Consider the following 19,882-nt stretch of genomic DNA (forward strand, 5'->3'; position numbering starts at 1 on the left):
CACTTGCATCCGTACTCTGTGTTTCTCAGCTGAACTAATTTGAATGCAAAATAGGAATCAAAGTAGTGACCATTGTGCACAGGAAAGAACAAATAGAAATTTAATTTTATATGCATTTCAAGTGTTTTGAGCTACGGATTTAAGTGATCAACAATCTATATTTGGTTCAGGGCACAATGACGTATTTTACAAGATGTGTCACAAGTCAGATTCTTCTGCTGTAATTTCTAACCTCAGTTTTAAACACTGTCAGCATCATCTAGAATTGAGGAAAAAAGAGCGACTCATCACCATGCCAATGGAACAAAAACTGCTGTATGATTTAAATACCTATAGCTTCATCATTTACTCAGTTGTATGCTTTCAATTTGCTAAGCATGAGGTTGGTGATTAAACTGGTGCATAATTATTAGCAACAGAGAGACTGTTGTCAGATCTCACAATCTTCTGACCAGGTGCAGGCTTCTCGGATTCAGTCAGAGCCTGCCTGTCAGTTTTATGAACAATCCAGCAAAATAAGTGACTGATTTCCATCACAGAGGCAGTTTTCAGCAGATTGTCACAGTAAAACTCTGTTTCTGAATAGTGTAATGAACATTCTGATGTTTGCAAAAGCAATTTTTTATATATAGACAAGTGTGAGTGCAAAAGCATTAACAATCTGATCCCAGTGTCTGTCTCTCTAGCTCCCTATCTGTATCCTTTCATTAATATCCATCTATTTCACTCTAACGTCAAAGTCAATCAAACACTTTGTGATAATGCAAACAGAACAGAAGCATGGCCTGTTAAATTAATCCAATGTGATGAGGACTTAAAAAGATTAAATTTCTTTGCTCTGTTTCTTCAGCACACTTTCATGATCAAAACCTAGATGGGTGGTTTGTCGAATGTTTATCCAAATCTCAAATTTAGGCAGGATAATATAGGATGTGCATTGCAAGAGCAATGAGTTCTTGCTCCCTACAAGGACAAACTCATTCTGGATTCAGAATGTCTTTGTGGGGCTTGAATCTCGTGTCTCTCTGCTGGTGCTCTCAGAGATGATGGCCCATTTGCTGAGCTGGTAGATGCAGGAGTTTTACCTTGTAGAGCATGGAGAGACCTGTCTGATACTTTCTGTCATTCCTGACAAGGGGCTGACTTATGCTCATCTCTTCTACAGCCACCCTCTGGTTTTTGTACTTGCTGCTGCTTCAGTGGCTTAGCACTGCTGTAGGAACATGGATCAAGAGCATGATCCCTGCAGTCAGAGGATGGCAGGGAGCTTCCCTGGGCTCAGGCTCCAGGCTCTTTGAGCACTGCCCACGCTGCACCTGGGCTAGGGGCTGCAGGAGCCGAACTCTGAGGGTGCAGCACTGCTCCAAGCAGCATGCAGCATCAGGACACAGCAGCTACCCAAGTCTTGGTCTGCACCTGCTTCACGTCCTGCCAGGTCAGAGATGACAGCCCTTGCTCCAGAGAGTGGCAGCCAGTGTGGAAAACTGCATGGAGCTGAGTGACAAGACAACTAAAAGACGACTCAAGCTGGTAACCTTGGTTTAGACAAACCATTTTTAGAGGATGAGACTCTCTTTTCTGCAGTGTACCCTCACTTCTGTCCCTTTCTCACTGTAATTTTCTGTGTGGTTTTGCTAAATTAACCTAAATACACAAATATAATAAGCATCCAATATAAAAATACAGGCTCTTCAGTGAGAAGAGAAACATTTTGTCAATATGCTTTTAAAGTGTTATTCTGCAGGATAAACAGTACCATGTTGGAGAAAGCAATCATAAACACTGTTTTTCCCCTTTCACCATATTGCAGTGTAAATTTGTTACTGGACTTGACATTTCTACCCCTCCTTGAAGGTATCCATCTCCTGTGCCAGAACTGGAGATGAATAGATGCTGAAGCTTTTAAGTACATCTTATTTGCTTGTGAAATAGAAACAACTAACCAGAAACCCATGTACAATAATTATGCACTAACAAGCCTGTTTACTCTCCATCTCCTTTCAAAATATGTGCCCTGTTACTCACAATTTTATAAACACAACAGTAAATAATTTTGAATGTTTTAAAAATAGGTCATAAAAGCACTATAATTTCATTTAATGCATATATACAACAGTAGGAAAGAGTGGGCCATGTTCTCCATCACTGGAGGGAAGCACAGTGCTGGCAAAGATGACTGAAGAGCATACAGAAGAGCTATGTCCTACAGTTGTTTTGGGGGGGAAATGTGTTTAGACTAAAAAAAAAAATTGATTGAGCTGTAAAAATAACTTTAAATATTGATAAAATGAGAGGAAAAATGTTAAAAATCCTATATTTATGAAATGGATTAATGCTTTATTAACAGTGACTTAGGTTCTGATTCGAGTAATTTTAAAAACCAAATCAGTCTAACTTTTTGCTTGAAAAACAATGTCACATTGTAAGTTTTGTGGTATTGTGTTAATCTCACAATATTTTAACTGCCAGTACTTTAAACATTGAAACAAGTTTTCCTTTCCTGGTAGGAATATGAACCCTTTCCAGTAAAAGTGGTTTTGCAAAGCTGCAGCCCTTGGAAAGTTGTAAGCCCAAAAGAAATTGAATCACAAAAATAGGACTTTCATGGATCTTGAGCTGGGAGCCTGGAAACGGGTTTTGTGAAGGAATCATCATTCTAAGAGAAATGGTTTAACACCTTGTTGAGGGAAATAGATCTGCCAGCTACAGTTTCTACTTCAGCTCCTCAGCACACAAAAGATGAAGGAACAGGCTAGTCTGGAAGCATGGAGGGAATTACCTTCTGATGTTCTCCTAAGTACTCATGTTTGTAGTGCTTCACAATTTTTAGTGTAATATCTTTGCAACATCCTTCTGAAGCGGAGAAGAGCCGTGACTCTCATTTTACTAATGGGAATATGAAAGCAGAGAAGCTGAAGTCCTTTGATTTGGATCAAGCAGATTGTTTATGGTCACAGAGGAGATTTGTGGTGAAATGGAGAGGGAAGACAGGCTGTTATAATCCCCAAACTCACACAGGACTGTATTGTCTCCCTGGGAAACTACTGGATCTGGTCTCTAGCTCTAATTCATTCATATTGCAGCCAATATGCTGTAACACAGCAGCTTCTCCTTATCTACACTAAGAAGACAGGCTCTGAAGAAACTGAAACATTTTAAAAGCCCTGGAAGAGGTTGCCCTGGCAGATGAAGCCTTGTGTCCAGCTCATAGGTAGCTAATCCTCAACGTAACTGAGTGAAGAGGGAGCAGTAGTGGTTTAATAGAACAATAAATTGGATGTTCCAGTTCTCTTAAGTTCTGCCTGATGCTGGAAGGTGGCAACATCAAGTCTAAATTCTCTATAAAGTCATAGGAGAGAGGTGAACCGCTAACTTGGATGGCCCTGACTACCTGCAGAAGTGTGTCCGCCTTTTTCTGAGGGGCCCTTCTTGATCACTGCATGGCTGATCCCAGACCCCTGCAGCACAGACATCTCAGTGGCAGAGTTAGTTTTCTTTCTGAATAACTTATGACATTGGTGTCATGTCTTTCCTTCCCCTGGTGTGTAATGTAGCTCTCTCTGGGATGCAAGCAGGAGAGATGACAGCAGCCTATGCTGTAACTTCATGGCTGATGCATCCACAGTCAAAGTACTTTGGTGTCTCTTTTTGACCGAGAATTCAAAATTCCGTTTTCTGATTCTCCTGTCTCCAAGTAAGTTGGTGTCCTGACTCCTGGAAATACACATTGCACCCTACCACAAATGCCTGCACGATGCTGATAGTGACATGGGAGAAGGTGAGGGGAGCATCATGTGTGTACCTGAGCTGAGAGAGCAAAACCCTCACTTGGGTGTTCTCAAGCTTCTGACTGCCAACCAACATGACTTTCCACATACCACAGCCACATATTTTATTTCCAAGGGTTACTTAATATGCTTAAAGAAAATCTGTAAATACTTGAAAACAAGTAGTGAAGAAAATCATACCAGGTGCTTGAGGAAATATGGCTGACTCTTAACACATGATCACCACTTTTTTATTTCAAGGTTAACAATCCAAACAGAATTTTTTGGTCATTTCTTGCCTAACAAACAGCTGCCTTCATCATGATTTCTTTCCTAGTTATTTGAAATAAGAAATGAAGGAAAAGTGAGAAGTGGGAGGGAAAGAGTAGGCTTGCAGTTGACTTGATAAACATTTTATCAGGGCCTGTTGCAACAGGACAAGGAATAATGGTTTTAAGCTGAAGGAGGGTTGATTTAGATGAAATACAAGGAAGAAATTTTTCACAATGAGGGTAAAAACACTGCTCAGAGACTGCTCAGAGAAATGATAAATGCCCCATCTCTGGAAACAGTCAAGGTCAGGTTGAATGGAGCTCTGAGCAACCTGCTCTAGCTGAAGATGACCTTGCTTATTGCAAGACAGCTTGATAAGACGGCCTTTAAAAGTCCCTTCCAAAACAGACCGTCTTATGATTCCTTGATTTGAACTGTTTTAACTGATGTTTTCATTTCCTCTGCTTATTTATCCCAGGAAGAGTTCAGACATAAGCAATCCACATATTTTTATTCACTTGAGCCAAAATACCAGGATATTTGTACCTGATGGCAGAAGTGGTGACTTCGTACACTTTTGCAGGCACACATGTCTGCTCCAAGCCAGAATCTATTCCTGACCTACTTCACTCAATACAAAGTTTTCAACAGCTAATTAGAGAAATACTTCATTTCAAATATGTCAGCTAGTCAAGGCTAAGTTTGCCCTTTCTAGTGGTATATTTTTAAAAGGTAGGGAGATACTCAGTCTTGTTATCAGAGGTGTATCTTCTTCGCATTTTAAGCTGAAAAAAGGGGAAAAAATGAAAAAGAGGAAAAATATATACTTTTTCCAAACAAAAAGGCAGATTGCAATTTTTTTAAAAAGACACCATCAAGCAAACAAGAAATTCAATTCAGTTGTTATCTCTTAACTCCACAAAGCAAGGAAGGTTCCATTTGGGTCGAATGTATGAGCTCTGTGTCTGGCACAACAAACAAATATTCAATGGGTTTGTAATTTACTCTAGAAACTGACTGGTCTGATTGAAAATAATGATGTCTGACAGTGCAGGGGCAGTGACTTGGCCTTTGTTAATGCACAGCTAACCAAGAACTACCATGCACAGATACTGGAAAACCAATTAGCTATTCTAAGAAGTACTGGCAGATAAAATGCTCTGATTAATCACACAAAATATGAGTAGTCCCTTATTTCTGTAACTCCTGTTTGAAAATGATCACTAATACTTCTGAATGAACTAATTTAGTTGTTGGATATCCCAGCAGGGTTTTTTTTTGGAGCCAGATATAATTTGAATATTATTTGATATACGAATTCTTAGGAAAGAACATAGCTGTGCATATAAGCTGATGCCAAGTATATTTATACACATAAAATGTGTATGTGTAAGAAACAAATGAGCCTTGCTTACTCTGCTGCATATCATACCGAGCTGAGGGTTATTAAATTACAATTGCTACATCATGCTAATTTATTTTTTATTAGCAGCTTGCTAGAACATTTTAGTGCTGAATGTTCTATTTTCCTCCTGTATGTTTTTAATGCAGATATACTAGTATGGTAATGTACTAGTTCTTAAATAATTTAAACAACAGAGGCTTACCCAGCCTTCAGATGACTTGTTTGACAAAAATTATACTTGCAAAAAGAATTCAGGTGCTCTTTCAGTGCATGGATACTAAATAATAGTCTCTTATTTTCCTCCACAGAATCAATAGAAAGCAAGGGAGAAATATTTCCCTGATGGGAAATCACATTCAGTGTTTGGCAAATATGTTTGTTTATGCAGCTAAAGGCGACAGAGATCAAGAAGAATAGGTAGAAAAGAGGTTGAAAAGCAGCTGAGATAGTTCAGGAAGATGAATACATAGTGCACACCTTTTAAATAGTAATTTTCTTCAGTGAGGACACTCAACACAAGCCAGCAAAACAACTGAACATCCTAAAGAGGGAAGATATCTATCTGCCATTCACCCACACACAAACACTACCCATTTTGTCTGAGTCTTTCCTCTCAGGCACAGGTCTTCCTTTCTCAAGTTGGCAGGAAGGAAAAACAAGTTACTGCAGCCCTTGAGAGAGTGAACTTCACTTTTCTCTTCTACTCAATGAGTTCATGACTAGTGACTGGAGGGAAGGAGCACCTGCACCCTGTTCCCTGCCTACTCCTCTTCACTGGCGTTCAGAAAGGGCCACCCAGAGATCAGAGGCTCTCCTTGCTGTCAGGCTTGGACCAAGCTTCACAGTGAGCTTGTTCGTGTTGAAGCTTTTTGCTCTCCAATCATTTGTTTGAAGGTCAAAGTGGACAAGGGACAGCAGACAATGATGCAGAGAGCTCCCAATGGAAACATGCTGATTGAAACCAAATGCCTTTGTCTTCTTCTCTTTTCTCATGCTGAGGATTTGGCCATTCATGGAGTTTCTGTTGACATTGTTGAAGCACCCTATTTCTCTCTTTTATTTGAGCTGAACCTGAAGGCATGCTGGGCTACCATCCAGAAAACAGCTCATGAACACTCACTAAAAATATATTCTGGTAGTGTTGTATCCAAACACATCTGTCCAGCAGACACTCTTGCACAACAGAGTTAGCAGGCTGCCAGTTGCAACCCTGGAACCCAAGAGCTGTCACTAAGAAGTTGATTAAAATGATAGCATTCAGCACAGGAATGAAAGAACACGGGCAGACTGTAGTTTCTACCATGGCCTCCCACCCAACAGGTCTCTCAGGAAGAGCATGGAGACCCTTTAGGCCAGGACTGGGAGCAAGCAGCTATAACAAATTTAAACCTCTGCCCTGTTCTTGCAGGCTGCCTTTGAAGCTCAGCCACTGAGGACACGGTGAGGGGAACACCCAAATAAAGGTAAGAGTGAAAGGGGGCTCTTGCAGCACCAGGACCAGCCTGCTCCTGATGCATCTTGCAGGTGGATGCCAGGATACCACTGCTCCTGCTGGGTGTCCTAATGAAGTGTCACAGTACTTTGCTTGGGTAAACATTGCTATAATATAAACAGCTCTCTGTCCTGCAAGAGAAGTTTTGCAAGCATAGCTGTCTTCAAGATTTTTCTGAAGTGGATGTACAAGCTATGAGGAGAAAAAAAATTAACCCTCCCCCCCCCACACAACAAACCAAAACCAAACCAAACCAAAATAACCACCACCACAAAAAAACAAAACCAAAAACAAACAAACAAACAAACAAAAACAAACAAAAAAACCCAAACCAATCAGAGAATATGGGCAGGTTAATATCTGCCTCTGTTCTTGGTAATAGCTTTAAGATGTTAATTAAGTGATCCTTGTTTTTGTTCAAGGAAAACATGTTTTTCGTCTTCGTATTTTTGCTATACAAAACAATGAGAGAAAAATGTATTCAATTTTGCCTCACTCTACCTTGACATAAAATTGCTTAGTGTTGTCTCTAATAAAACTGAAAATGAGGAACGAAAGTACAGATTGCTCTGTGCAAGGTCTAATTTTTTTGTGTGCATTATATTAACTATCTCTGCCCAATTTTGTGATAATAAGGCAAATAAGGAAAAAGCCTCAGTTGAAAACCCTAGCATATAATCAGCAATTACAAGTGGGTAGTGCTTCATTGTAGGGGTTTTTATGATCATTATGGATGGTAAGAGTCTTGTTTAAATATTTGAATATGATTTCCCAGAATCAGTTAGGTACCCTCTTTGTAATGACTATTGATGGAGCTGTCTGTGCACTCACTACTCTGTTTTTTTGAGACTGTGCCCTCTGAAATTTGCAATATTAACTTATCATCTGCCTCTGTACAGGGCCACTTTCAGCCAAAGGTGGATAATGGGATTCCAGGGTGGCACCACTACAGGGAAGCTCTGTAGAACTTCTAGAGGGGTTACTTCTAGAGAGATACTTCTCCTATAGCTCTCTAGGGAGATCTGCAGTTCCCCAGCCTTAAGCTGAGCAAGACACCAGAAGATTGTGACTCACTGAAAATTAATCTCATCCTAAAAGTTTTGGGAGACAGTCTAAACAGCTCACACTGAGCTAGAATAAGGAGATTTGTATGCTGTAAAAGCAGATGAACAAAGGAATTTCCCTCCCTGTTTCAGATTCATAACTTCTAAAATTTAACAGACCACAGAGATGAGTATAGACATATTTAACATAAAAAAAAGAACTGATAAAGAAATTCCCCACATTTTAAATGTAATAAAATTGTGATGGAGGACCATGTAGATTCTAAGAAAAGTCTTTAGTATGGAGAGCTGACGACTCTCAGAGCATTAATGAACCTCTCCAGAATACAAAGAAGCTGAACCACACCTTTGAATTACCACTTAATACTGAGGAAATTGGCTGCTTCCTTAAATATCATAGCCTTTTAAGTCCTGCCTTAAGCAATTAAAACACACTACTCTTAGTAAAAAAATAATTATTTGTTCATTGATTTTGTAAAATTCTCATCTGGTAGGTAATTTATATGCTGGATTGGGCTAGGAAAAAAAAAAAGTAGTTTCTTTCTAACAAATGCATTAGTGCTGCAAAGGAAAGGGAGGAAAGGTTGTTTATATTTCTTGGTCAAAGAAAAATAGTGAAGATGTCAAAAAGGAGCAGAAAACTTCCAAAGAAATAGCTTGTGCACAGGAAGGAATCATGGTATTTTAATGCATGCAGCAGAAATTTTACACTGTTTGTACTAAAAAGTGCATGCATAAGCCCACACTCGTGCAATGTGCAACTCCAGGAGAGGTGCAAGCGTACACAACATGACTAAAGCAGGCTTTGCCTTTATGTGACTGATAAAGACTCATTGATTTTACCCTTATGCACTTTGGATCATGGCTGTACTTCTGCTTCCACCCTTCATTTGCAACACCAAACATCCTGGATTGCAGGTGAGAAATGTCATGTGCCTGGGTGACACACACTTCTGGGGTGGAGGACACCTCTGGCTCACCTCATCCTTTGTATGTCTCTGGAGTCTGGTGCTGCTCTGGAAATGTCCTTTTTTGGGGGTATCTACCATCTGCTTTTGAATCAAATTCTTCCCACTGAACAGCAGTTCACTGCTCTATTTTCTCACATCAGCTGGTCCACTGAGTATTGCTGGGTCAAGGGTAAGGGAGACTCACCAGGGTAGGGCTGCAAAAAAATAATCCACCAAGGAGAACCAAGGGAAAGAAGGAAAATCCATAATTGGATTGTGCCCAGGCATGGAATAATTTAGCACAAAAAACGAAAAAAAAAAAAAAAGATCTGTGAGTTGACTGAAGAGACCCATACCTGCAAGGTATTTAGAACTGGCAAACATTTCAGCTGCTCCTCATAAAATGCTTTTGTCAATGGTTTACAATCTGTGCATTTGCTTCCTGCATGATGAAACCAAACAGAGACATGCACACGAGAAACACACAGGCATTAAACTGTCTGAGTTAAATTCATCCTTTGTGTAATTCCAGCAACATTTCCCTGCTGGATTTCAGTGCTCAACATATACAGAAGAATCTGGATTGACTTGAACTTGCATGAACCAAGCCAAATTTGTAATTACAAGGCCTGGCAAGGCATATATCTCTTTCCTGCTTATTTTGTATTTGCCATTGTTAACAGTGAGTGAGTTCCCCTGTTATTCACACGCCAGTCTCAAATCTATGGAGACTTTGGGGAGATGAGGAGCTTGATCTGAGAGAAATTGAAAACATAAGGCTCAAATTAAAGCACTCTGCAAGTAAAGTGAAGGTTTTTAACTATCAAAATGCAGGAAGCAGTGGGTGGCAGACAGTATTTTCACTCTGTTTAATTTGACAGTTTAGAATATCACCTACTATTTTGTGAAGGAAATTGGTGCATTTAGATTAAATCTTGAATTATATACCATGCAACACTGTCTTAGACATGGCTTCTCCTTTCATTACAAACTGCTTCTATGAGGAATTATTCCTTCTACTGCTTTTTTTCCTCTATATTCACAAGATTTCTGTGCTCACACCCTTTTTACAAACATCATTCTATACTTCTCAGAGCAAATTTGTTTTTTCTTTGTTTATCTGCTGCATGTTATTCTCACAAACCTAATAGTATTTCCCCTTCCAGTTATACTCAGTTTCACCCCATAAATACATAGTAAGGGCAGTAGTTCCTACAGTCAACCTGTGTATTGCAGGTAGTAGGACTCTCCTGAGCTGATTTGTGTTTCATGTAGAATACTGGCTTTTGAATTATATTGAGTCTGTGTTTAAAAACTGATCTTGTCATAAGATGCGTTTTCACCACAACCAGTTTTTGCATCTCATCTCCATTGTATCTCCAGCCTTAATTTTCATTTTCTTGCTTTGTCTGCTGAATTGAATAACCCATTAACAAGGTTGTATTCCCTTGTAAGTACTTACAAACTCTTCAAATTTCTTTTTAACCTCTTCTTTCATTAACTAAATAGATTAAGTTCCTGCAGTGTTGCTAACAGATGCTTTCTCTTGTTCTTTAATCTTTCTCTGTGCTGCTTTGTTCCCACTCCGTTACCAATGTCCTTTCCAGAACACAATATTCCAGTTGTGATTACATCAATGTTCAGTGCAAAACCAGGACCAGCTCCACATCTTTTTAAGAGATCTTGGGCTCCTTTTTTGGCCACAGAACTGAACTGGGAACACATGTTCTTTCCTAGGAATTATGTTCCTGCTTAGATGAGATGTCACATTCATAAAGAACATTGTTTCTCCAAATTGAATCCCCAGAGATGCCTCACTTCCTTTGTTTCAAAGACATATGACCACCAGCTGGTCTGATTAAAGTGTTTTTTATTTATATCCACCTTGCCAGGTGGTAAAATTTGGCTAAGCATTGAATGTTTGCCTTTATATTTCCTCTTTTACGTGTCTTTCTGTTGGCCTGTGTATATGTGGGAGAAAGTGGGCAATTTTTGATGTGCAGTAATATCATACATCACTTCTGACGCATCACAAAGTGCTCTAAATCCCTCTGCATCAGCCATCCATCATCTTAATTATATATTCCTCACCCAGTCTTTGTGTTATCTACAGTTCTCATCAACGACAGCTTTATGCTTCCTTCCATGTCCCAAGCAAAAAATGTAACTGGTGTAGGACTGGATCCCCAGTGAACTCCACTGAAAGCACACATCCCTGCAGTGACATTCTGGTATGTGAGCACTTGCCAGTTTTAATCCCTTTAACGTGTGTGCTGTTGATTCATGGCATCCCCAATCAACGTTTTTTGCAGTATATGGTACTGACTGTGTAAGATGTCTTGTAGAAGCCCAAATATAGTGACACCACTAGCTCTATCAGGCAATTTTTAATCTCATCAGAGAAAGATATCAAGTTAGTTTGATGGATTTATTTGCCAAAAACCCCACTGAGTGGAGATAATTATACTGCCTCCTTCTTATGCCTTACTAATTGGTTCCTGTATCAGCCTTTCTTTTTTTTTCACCTGAGATTGATGGTAGTCAGTCTGAAAATCTGGAATTACCTGAGTTGCATCACTTATTCTCTCTTAATTTTTGTTTTTAATACTGTTGTTACCTTACTTTTTCTCATCTTCTCCAACTTTTGTGGTACTACAAGTTTATTGAAAAGATCAATACCAATGGTCTGGAGAGGCTTACGTATAGACTCCTTTTAGACTCTTATATCTTAATTTTGAGACTTAGTGCTATAAATATGTCTAAAATCAGTAGCTCTTATCTGACGTCTTCTGATGCACTGTTGGAGTGAAAATTGCTTCATGATTTTCTTATGAAATGAACACATCATCTGATCCCTGGCCGAAGATACACCAGTTACTCATTCAACACTTCTGCATTTTCTGGATTATTCTTGGCAATTTTATAATTTTCAGTCCTACTGTTAGTATTCCTTTTGCTCCCTTTATGTTCAAAATGTCTTTCTGACTACTGACAACCCTATTTACCACAGATTTGCATTCTTTACTCCACTTATTTGCTTTCTTGTTTTAAAAGTCCTAGCTTGTAATCTCTATCCAAGTGTGAATAATCAGCAACTTTTTTTTCTTTTGTATTCGTTTTTTTTCCAAATGTGACCTTTACTTTTATAGCAAGCAAGGATTGTTTTGTAGCTGGTGTTGGCTTGAACGTCAGTGGTCAGTCACTCATTCACACTTTTATCCCCAGTCATTTGGGCCTGTGAGGGCTGGCAACTTCCTTTAAAAGTGATCCCAATGAAGAAATGAAATATGTGAAATAAAGTGAAATAAAAGTGAAGGAAGTGAAATAAAAGCAAGAGTTTTGTAAAGAGTATAAGCTTATAAGAGGTGTCACCTGTGAGAGGCTGTTCCTCAGTGACTGTTCAGACAAGAGTACCTTGTCTTAGGCATGAGAAAGCAGTTTAGCTGTATTGACAAAAGCTGTGTTGGTACCTGGCCTTTATGGCCAGAGAACTGCCCTGGGTCATTGTAGTTGCAAATGCGGATTTCCTGTGTGCTTCCAACTCTCTGGTTGGGTTTAAGAAGACTTTGTTTGACGTATTGCTGCTATATGTACTTAATAATCTAAAACCTGGGAATATAAACTTAATGATAATATCATCATGGCAATGCAAAAGCAGTGTCATATAAATTTTATACTGCCAGGTCAGTACATTAAAAGCAAATGTGTTATTTCATTACAATGGTGAAGCTACCACAGTTGAACAGCACCACTGAGTGTAAGAAAGCCCCCAATAGGGACTGGTTTGATCATTGGTTTGACTTTTAAAAGTGGATAATTTTTTAATGTGATTTTGCTTCTGCTTGATAAAAAAAATAAATGTCTGGAAACTTCTGAGAAATGTGGAACTTCTCTGAACAATTAAGATCATAAAAAATACTGAACAGGTATCCAAGCTAATGCCAGAAATCTTTGCAATTAATTTTGCGATCGTGTCACAAATATAATTGGAGAAATTTCAACTGACTACAAATCTCCAGCAAGCCTTCTATGAAATAAATAGTTAATTGGACTATGCAGTTGAGATTTTGTTTCTTCAGAACAATGCTTTGTTAGTTCCATTTAAACACAATGAAGTTTTCAAATGATCACAGGTTTGGCAAGTTCTTATAAACCCAAAAACAGATGTATGACTGATTTAAAATATAAGGTTGCAGAAAAATACTGTGGTATTCCTAAGGTATGGATACCTTAGGAAAATCAGATTTGTGGGTATCGTGGATGTCTTTCCCCCTCCTCAATGAAGTACATTTTTCTGCACTGATTTCTGATTATATTTATTTGATACTTTGATCCGTGGGTACAAATGATGAGTTTTGTGCCAGTGTGTCGGTTGTGAATGATTGCTGACTCTTTAGCATTAAGGTGACAGTCTTCCATTACCAGGAGGCCACAAAATTGTTGGGGAGGCTTGTGGAGAGTGCTGGTTGATGACAGCTTAATTACCTCAACTGCTTCAAACATACATGGACAACAAAAGGGAAGGAAAGGATCAAACCTGTATAAACAACAACAGTGCTGTCTCACAGCCAAACCTTTCAGGATTCAAAGGATGGGCACCCTGCGTAGCAAGTCTGTGCTTTGCCAGAGCAAAGGCTAAAAGCTGTACTAAAATATCCCCCTGTGAAGCTTTGCTTGAAACTTTGGAAAAGCGGAGCAGGGTGAACACCTATTTGCTCTCCTGTCTGTAGACCATCCCCCAGCTATCTGCAGAGCTGGTGCTGTGCATGTAGCAGGGCTGGCATCGTGCCACCTTCAGCTTCCAGCCTACAGCTGGTCCTTTCATCTGACCCACGCTGATGCTTCCCAAAATTTGGTTCTCATTCGAGCACTACAGCTCGCCTTTTTCTTTTCCTGCTTTGGGTGGAGGTTAGCATACTGCTTAAAGGCAGCCAAAAGTATTATAGTCCATTCTTTTTCTCATGGGAGAATGTAGAAAGAAAGACATTTCCACAAGATCTTAAACTCAAATATAATCATGATGATTACAGAGTGGATAACTCCATATTTTCTTACACAATCTCTCAGCAGGCAACAATTAACAGGTGAGACCACAGATAGCCCAGCAGCACCATATTACACCTCAATGTCTTCTATTTGCACAAATAATATTGCAGCTAATTTTAATAAAACTATGATCTCTGTACTTTAAGATGACATTGAGAGAGTAGGATCTCCTGGAGGATTCCCAGTTACAATGGATCTCTATCTTAGGTGAATTGCTCTGCAGCCTCCTATCTTTTTGATTTGATGATAAGGAGTGTCTGAACCAGTCCTTAAACCAAGAGCCTACTTTGCCTTTGGATAACCAAATCTCACTCTGTATTACCCTGAAATTAAACAATCTATCATCCCTCCTCCAGGCTTAGATCTCCTTTCAAATAATGCTGCATGCCATGACAAGCAATAAAGCATTCAACACACAAAATTATGAAACCATACCAGAGAAAGTCAACTCTCAGCTGTGTCAATGTTGCAGGACAGGAAGCAAAAGTAATTATGTGAATTTACTAGGAGAGAAGATGGTGCATTTTGAGTATAATGTCTACATTTTAAGCAGAGGGATGTTTTTCAGCTCCACTGCCTTGGATGTAGATGAATTCACTTCTGTACACATATCAGTATGTGGTAATATTCTGCAAATGAACGTACAAAGAAGACTTTTTCAGAAGCCTTTGCTTCTGAAAGATGTCTTTCTTATATCTGCCTCTCTGATTTACTCCCTGCAGGTGAGAAGTGTGACAGTTCTCTGTGTGTGTGTGATTGGATTCTTCAGTCCTTGGCACAATCTCATCAACCTCTGATATCTCTTATGTTTCAGGCAAGTCTTTGTTGCTTCAATTTCAGGCAGAGTCACTCAGCACAATCTTACAGTACAACCTGTCTGGATTTCTCTCACTTTTCCATCTTTAACATGATTGAAGTCAAGACGTATACTGAAGCAGAGAATAATTAATTCTAGTAATTCTGTTTATATTTAAGTCACGACAACTTTGCCAAGTTCCTCATCTTGTGCACATGAACAATCACTTTTCCTCAACATGGAAAATTTGTTTATTTCACTTTAGATGCTCAATTCATTTGCTTTAAATAACTACCTTCTTGTAAGCTGTTCCATACTGACTTTGGTCTCAGCAGTAGACGTGTTGCCAGAGGTAGCATTCGGATCTCCATCCTACTTATCTGTCAGGGGTTTTTGTAGTCCTGAGGGAACAGAAAAGGCAAGAAGGTATAGGAAAACAAATGTCATTACAGTTGCAAATATTGGGTTTTGTTGCTTATTTGAGTATCATTGTGTTACTGTCAAAACTGTGCACTGCACCATATGTCCTCAGGACAATTGCTCGTGCCCCTCTGACCTTGTTGCAGCATTTCATAAATCTCTTTGGCTGTGTTTTCTGGAAAAGAAAAGCAACAACTTTCATTATGAGATTCCACCAGGCTTTATTTTTCTGATTTCCAGTCATATGTTGCTGTGATTGTGAGTCAAACACTTGCAGGGCTTTTGCTGTGAAGCTAAGAAAAACATTGCTTTAAATAAAAAAGAATTTATTTGTTTTAACACTTGGGTCTGCAGCTTACAGTCTGATAGTTGTCCAGGAGCCCTTGTGCATCACCAGAAGAAGTTCAGACCAAGGAGAGCTGCTTTTCCCTTCCCTTCCCTGCTGGAGGGCAGGAGGTGTCCTGCAGACAGGTCAACGGCTCAGTGTGGCAGCTTGGTGCCTGTGGTGTCACATCACCACAGCATGTGAAGGCACTCCCTGCCTCAGTGTGTGAATCACAGAGTGGTTTGGGCTGGAAGGGGTCTTAAAGGTCATCTAGCTCCACCTCTCTGTCACAGGTAGGAGCACCTTGCACTAGTCCAGGCTGCTCAGAGCCTGATCCAAGTGGGCCTTGAGCACTTCCAGGCATGGGGGACCTGCAACTTCTCCGGATAATCTATGCCAGTGCCTCACCACCCTTAGAGTGAAGAATTTCTTCACAATATCTCATATAAACCTACCCTCTTACACTCTAAAACCATTAAGGTTCTCATCCTGTCACCCACCTCCCTGGGATCAGTGTTGGGCTCTCCTGGTGCTGCACTAAAGGTGACAGAGGGGCACAGGGAGTCACCCCAGAGTGGCAGATGGTGCCAGGTGATGATTTCATTCCTGGCCTGGAATGCACAGCAGGAATGCCGTGGGACTGCTGCAGGACACTCCTGATCCTCACAGTTTGCTCTAAGATACAAAACCGCAACTGCTGGTTAGGATGTTCCTAAACCAGTTTTAAAGAAGTTGGTAAAAGTTTCCTGGGGAAATAACATGACATACTCCTCCTGTTCTGACAGTTCCAGAAATCAGCTTTTATATCTCATTGAGGGAAGGATAGATGCCCCGTTGGTTGGATCCAATAACTTCATTTTTCTTATATTTTCATGCTGTTTTGCTTAGCCAGGCCGTACTTTCTGGTGGAGTATTACAAATCTGCTTAATGCCTGCTGGACTTGCAAGGATGCCTCTTGAAAGAAGTACTACTGCTGAGCAGACAGGAAGGGGGGTTGCTTTAGGATTAGAGGGTGTTCTGTTCAACTCTGACTGGTAGGTACAGGCAGAGGTGAATAAAACTCCTGAAAAGGGCACAGAATTTGAAAATGTGGTTACTGGTGTGATGTATAAAAAGCACAATGAGAAGCTTTTCTGAAAGTATTGCTAAGAAGATTGAAATCAGCAACACTGTAAGGTCTGTGAGAGCCTAATTTTGTGAGATTAACAACCCCAATTCCTATCCAAATAGGTTCCGATAAATTCATGTGACTGCTGAATAATTATGCACTGCTTATCTGACTGAACTTCCAGTCCTAAAGATTCAGCATTTCTGGAAGGTTTGCTCAGCTATGGAAACCTTTAGTGAGACATTTTAACTGCAAGAGCACAGGCAACATCAGCTGATAAAATCTGACATTACCACGTCTCTAGTACCACATAAATATTTTCTTCCTGGGGCTCCAGTTTTTAACACTTTCTCCCTAGCAGGAGATTGATCTTGTTCCCATATATGAAGCAGGGACTATTAATGAGGTATTATGCAATGGTAGTTTAGGATCACTGATGCACACTGCCTTACTTTGTTACAGTGAAAAAATGACATTATGCATATTTGTAATAATGAAGAACAGCTTTAGTTCCATGCCTGCTACAGAAAACATGTGATAAATAATGCTCTGTCCAAAGTTAAAGCACACTAAATTTTGTACTAATTGAAGCAAATATCATGCTCCTGTTTAGTGCAATCAAACATATTACCATTAATAAATGACTTGAATTTTCTTTCACATTTATGCTGCTTGCAGAACAATATTATCTTTTTATATGTTGCTATCTTAGAAGCCTTTCTGTTCTTAGTATAGTCTGAAATTTGTACAATAAATTGCTGTCTATTGAATCTTTAAGTGTCATGACATTAAAATGTAGGCAAAATTTGACTGTCATTTTCCTTTTCACTTTTTTTTCCCCCATGAGTTCTGTACCTGACATTGATACCTGCTCAGAGCTTTGAAGCACCCATTTCACATGTAGTTAAATAGCTATTTATTCATTAGCTAGGGTGTTAACAAGGAGATGCACATCTGCAAGCCCATAATATGTGGCAAAGAGAAAATGAGGATATGTAAGTGCTGCTACACACGAGCTATGCCCAAGTCCTGCTGCTATCTCTCTCAGGCTACATTCTTTAATTCAATTTGGTTCTTGCTATCTTCCTCCACCAGCTTTTCTGAGTCTTACTCATTTCTTTCCAAATACCCTAGCCACCTTCTTGTTCACCTTTATGGCCCATCTTAAAGCTGCTTGTGGAAAGTGCAGCTGTGCCACTTGCCAGAGCACAAATGCCTGCCTGCTACGTGCAAGGACAGCAACACTGGGCAAGTATCCAGGCTGAGGAATCATCAGCAGGTAAAATCAAAAGAGCAGGAGACTATGAATCAGGAAACCAGTTGCAAAACATTCATTAAGATCACTGAGACCCAGGGACTCTTGGTCCCCCTGGTACACCAGAGACTATATATGTCTGTAACTTTAGGTATAGGGCTTTTTTCGTTAATATAAAAACACCAGTATTTTTTGCATTAAGATTACACTGATGATTGTGTTATCTAAAGTATGTTTTATCCATTATTTAAGGTTAATATATGTATTAAGGTAGAAACTGGATGACTCTGTATGGATTTGCAGTGGAAGAAAGGAATTTTTTGAAACAGGATGTTGTAGGATGACTCCAAACATAAACGTTTCCAAATTCAAGAAAGATATGAGGTGTGAGCTTTTCCTAAATGATGAAATGGGGCATAGGCACATATCTGGAGCTGAGATGTGTATCAATACCTTTACAGAAATAGGCACTGTGGAAAGCAGAGTATTCAAAATTGTGGGTTCAGTGTTCTGGACTTCCCATATTAAATGCTGAAACTGTATAGAAAGAAGTGTTCTCCTGGAGGTGCAGTGGGGCTGGCAAAGTTTAACATTTCATAAACCTTTAGGACACTTGACATCCGAATCCAGCACAAGCTACTTCATCCAATGGGAAAACACAATAAAAAATGAATTGATGCGGTCACACTGCTCCAGGGAAAAAAATTTCTTCCCAGATCCTGCCCAACAACCTGCAGTTGCAGGAGCTGCTGGCTCGTATAGGAGGCAAAACTGATTCCTTCTCTTGCATTAGAGACAGAGAGTTTTCCTCACTCGTGTTGTGAAGCAAACTGACTGTTAGTGTGGCCTGCACCTTGGTTTTTTGTGTAGCTGCTGATCCAGACCCAGAATTTTGTAGGACTTAGCAAGTGTGATTCCTTAATAATTTCCTGTGAGGGAGAAGCTTAGTCCTTGTACCTCATCGTTAGGAAAAGAGGAGAGATGTGTCCAGGGTTTCTGGAGATGCTGACTGCCTGGGTGGCGGTCTCTGCCAAGACGTGGCAATGTGACATAGTGCTGCACCAGGGAACACATACACACATAGCAAGGAATGTGGTGACGGGGGAATGTCATTGCTCCTTATAGCCCAAGTGACTTCATGCTTATCTTGCTGTGCTGCTAATCTGTTGGCTTTTTCCTCTTTGGACTGCCGTGAAGATTGTGTGGAAAGAGTGGTGCTAGTGGGAGAGAAGCAACCTCAGTTATAAGTGGTGAAAGAGTTTAATGGTGAGAGAGTCTCCTCCAGTTCTGTGAGCTGGTGGGAGATGGTTGTGGCAGAATCATGCAGAAGCTGGTGAGAGCTGTGACTGTGGCATACCTTCCCAGATGCTTCAATCTCCAGTGCTGTCACCACTTGTTCCCCACACCCCATAAAAGCTGATAAACTGGATCAATGGAAGCTTTGGTTTAGGCATCTTATTGGATTCAGCATAGCAAAGGAAAAGTGATGGAGCCAGAGCACAGCTGCTCTTCAGAGCATTTGCAGTATCACAGGCATCTGGCTGTCACATCAGCTGCATCTGTTGAGCTGACGTGAGGACAACGTGAGCACTGAATGTGCAGGAGTGTGCTGGTGGGAGGACAGAAGCAGAGAGGCCACTTTGTAAGATGTGATGTCACCCTGTGCACACATCTGCAGAAATTAGGAGCTAGAGCTGCTGGCTGTGGCATGGAAGATTATTCACACACATTAAAATTCTCCACTCAGTGTGTGATGTAAGGCAGCCTGTCGTCTTGCTGTTAGGTCTGTGGCCAGTGCACTCTGGATTCAAAATACCTCTTGACATCAAGCTTTCTGGAATTTTCTTTGCTTTCATGGATGGAAACAGACACAGTCTCATGAGCTTAGCTGCACAGCACAAGAGCCATTTATTTGCTAGTTTTTTTTCCCTCAAATAATGTTGAGATGCTGTTTCTGGAGTGATGAAAACAATTCCTGGC

Source organism: Onychostruthus taczanowskii, unplaced genomic scaffold (genome assembly GCF_017590055.1).
Source record: "Onychostruthus taczanowskii isolate IOZ18803 unplaced genomic scaffold, ASM1759005v1 scaffold36, whole genome shotgun sequence".
NCBI classification, from domain to species: domain Eukaryota; kingdom Metazoa; phylum Chordata; class Aves; order Passeriformes; family Passeridae; genus Onychostruthus; species Onychostruthus taczanowskii.